We start from the raw sequence: 3,589 nt of genomic DNA, 5'->3' as shown, positions 1-3,589 counted from the left end.
AAAAATTGCGTTGAATTTTTCAACATTTCAGTTTTCTATTAAATACGACATTCAAATAATTGTGGCGATCAAATAGAGTTTTTTCACTACATCAAGAATGTTATGAGGGAAGTTTAAATCTCTGAACAAAATTGCCCATAAAACGACCTTCGCAAAACTTTACTTTAAAGAGTCACTCAACCAGTAAAAATTATCTATTATACTATTTAAAAACAGTTTAATATACTTTTTACTCCAAAGAAATTCAAATATAAAAAGAAAAGTCACTTATAGGGTTTAACTGTTAAATAAACACATGCAGCACTTCTTTGTAGAACAGCATTGTCTGCAAACAATAGAAATTTAAGAGATTAAAGAATGGATAACCTTTTTATTCTGATAAGTATATTGAACCGCTGGTCAATATATCCGATTTGATACTATTTATACAAAATTAGTTATGATGGCGCAACCTTTTTAGCAAGAATTGACTATAATCACATTGCTTAACCCTTTTGCAGGTGATACGACACTATGTCGCTTTGTGATAGTGAATCTAGTGGGTAGTGCGACATTAATGTCGCTATCGTACCCACTATGTATTAAGACTTACTCTTAGTCTGTGTTCATTTTTCTATTCATTTAAATACTTTCTAAAGTAAAAGAATATTTGTGTGAACTTGAATAACTACATTTTAGACATGTATATTTGTATTTCAACTTGTTTTGGGCGATCGTTGTCGATGCCCTTTCTATCTGCCTTTTCTACTTAGTAAGGTCTAAGCATTGATTTTTTATGAACAAAAAAACATTTTATAATCATGGCTTCATCTTTCCAACGACCTGCTAGATCAACTCAAAGGGCCCAGTTTGTTTTGGTAGATTCTATTGCTGATGACTCAGACCATGACTCAAATTTTTCTGATGTCAATCTAATGGACTTTGATTTAATTGATGACAAGGCTAATTCCAACATTGTAGGAAAGAAGATGGACCACCACCGCTTTCTTATTCAGTTAGTCCAAGGGTTGATTAGAGATTACTGTGAGCCTAGAAAACGTGTAGGATGACCTAGCTTCTCTCCAGCTGCGAGGAAAACTGCCAGGCATTTCCTTGAAGTCATTCCAGATGGTAAAAGAAATAAATGTACTTTATGCGCTAAACCAAGAGGTCAAGGCTACAAAGGTTCTAGAATTGGTACATGATGCAAAGATTGTGGAGTCGGATTGTGCAAAGGTGCTTGCTTCAACTCCTATCACAAATAGTCAGTATAGACTATAGAGCACAAATAGACTGTATGGACTATGGATATGTGCTATGAACTAAGTCTAAACAGTGGCTAATACGCATTAAAAAGAATGGTTCTACTTGTAAAATGCTTTATTTGTAATATAAATACCGAATATGTTTTATTCAACGATATAAAATTATCGCAACAACAATCAAATTTTTTAAATTTTTTAAAAATTTACATGTGTAAGGGTAGTCTAAATAGCTCAAACAGACACAACGGGTGTAAAACTGTTTGTAAAATGCCTCGTTATATGATACAAACCTATCATACAACCATAGGGTAGCGAAATAATATCATTTCAATAAAGGTTCAAAATTGTCTCTTTTTTTCAATGAAGTTTCAAAGTTTTAATTTTTTTTTCAATTAATTTACCCAGGGCGATCAGAAATAGGCTCAAAAACTCACCTGCTAAAAGGGTTAATTCTTAGGTCAAAGATAAACTATTTCAGATGGTTGATGACTGAAGTGCTGCACATTTCAGGCTTAAGTGATACCATCCAATGTGCGGAGATAAGGAAGTAGTTGAAAAACCACAGCTTGTACAAATGATGCTGGTTGAAAGAGAGAAGGAGGAGTTTACCACAGATCTCTTCTTCATGCTGTTCATAATAGGAAAAATCAAATAGAGATGAAACTTCTGAAGATATCATCCCAAGTTGGTGATAAGTGTAAGAACCCTGAAAGTTCACCTGTTTATCCAGGAACTCTCTTCATGTTGAGATATAACTAACTCTACTTTTTAGTGAATCATTAGTTGACAAATACTATATTATATTGTACTTTTATGTACTCTCTGTATGAGTCACTTAGGTGACTAATCAGTGAGTTGTGTGAAAAAAACTTCAATAATGTGACTTCACTATTTTAAGTTATATCATATTCAAAGTTTCATTTCTGCTTCTGTGAAATTTTCTAATACTTTTTGACATTTCCACCATTTATTTGTTAATTCTGTTTTTGTGTGGTTTATTTACTCTTCACCGAGTATTTACTTTTATCAGCTTTAAAGGGGGCCTTTTTTGAGGCATTATTTTTTTTTAATTTGGTATACCCTAAAATCCTGCACATTTTATTAATAAATTTCCGGTTTTCACTTGTGTTACATGTTTTATGTGTATGGGTTACTTGCCATGGTTAATGCCGACACATTACAGTATGTACAAAATTACCTATTAATAATGACGCATTGTCATGTATACAGGAATCAGATCACCTCAAAAGATTTTTCTGAACAAATCTAACAAATAACTTTATCACCGACAAAATTTTTGTGACAAACGCAATATACATCGAATAACAAGAAAGTGTGAAACTAGTAAAATAGGAGTAGTTAAAAAGTAAATTTACATGGGAATGGACAACCACTTATTTATTCTATTCAGTTATAAGTAACTTCTTAATAAAACCATAATAACATTGTTAAAGTTTAAAATGTTAAAACTGGCAGGGGAAAAGTCTCTGTTGATAGTTACAGAGCGTTGATATGCGCTCTAGGCATTGATCATATCTGATCGCTTGTTGAAAATCATCATTTGCTATCGCTCGATCAGTTTGACCTTTTCTCTTAAAGTGTGAAAGACGTGTTAAAAAAGATAAAATATATAAAATGAGGATAATCGATATAAGCGTGACAGTCACTGACCGGTTTCAACATGATTACTAGAGTAATAATAAGTTCTATATGAAACTCATATAACATCATGTGAAGGTACAGTCCAAACTTATGATCACTTCTACATGCATGTACAAACAAAATCAAACAACATACATTATGTTCTTATCAAAACATTTTCTCATATATATGATCGTATGACATAAATTTATCTATATTGGATATTTGGTATAACAACATTGACATATGAAGCAAATGTTAAAGCTGATTAAATTTTTATGTCAAGATAGACTTCAAACCCTAAGAAATAGTATATGTACGCATCTTTAGGATTTCAATTTATACGTAAAGATGGTCACAGCTGACTCAGCATAACTTTTAAAGAATCATTAAGATTATCTTGCTGCTTGTAGTCCATGTCATCAGAGTAAAAAGCTGTATGGTGAGATGTGAATCATGTAATGTTGGATCAGTGTCACTTTCTAATTGAAATGATCTTCCACAATATGGGTGTGTATTTTGGTGCCCTTCCGGTGTTTGTGTATTGCCTTCACCCAAATCGCACAAGATTGGTTCATATATTTATTTAAAAATACTCAGTTTCTATAGTGATCTAGCTTCAGAGTCGCTTTGGCTTGCTGAGGGTTGTGCCATATCGAAGCTGGAGCTGATCAATAATTATGAGTTATAGTCAATTTTAAAGT

The sequence above is a fragment of the Watersipora subatra genome, chromosome 2 (assembly GCF_963576615.1).
Source record: "Watersipora subatra chromosome 2, tzWatSuba1.1, whole genome shotgun sequence".
In the NCBI taxonomy this organism is placed as follows: Eukaryota; Metazoa; Bryozoa; class Gymnolaemata; order Cheilostomatida; family Watersiporidae; genus Watersipora; species Watersipora subatra.
The sequence above is the reverse complement of the archived record's forward strand: the minus strand, read 5'-3'. Positions refer to the sequence as shown.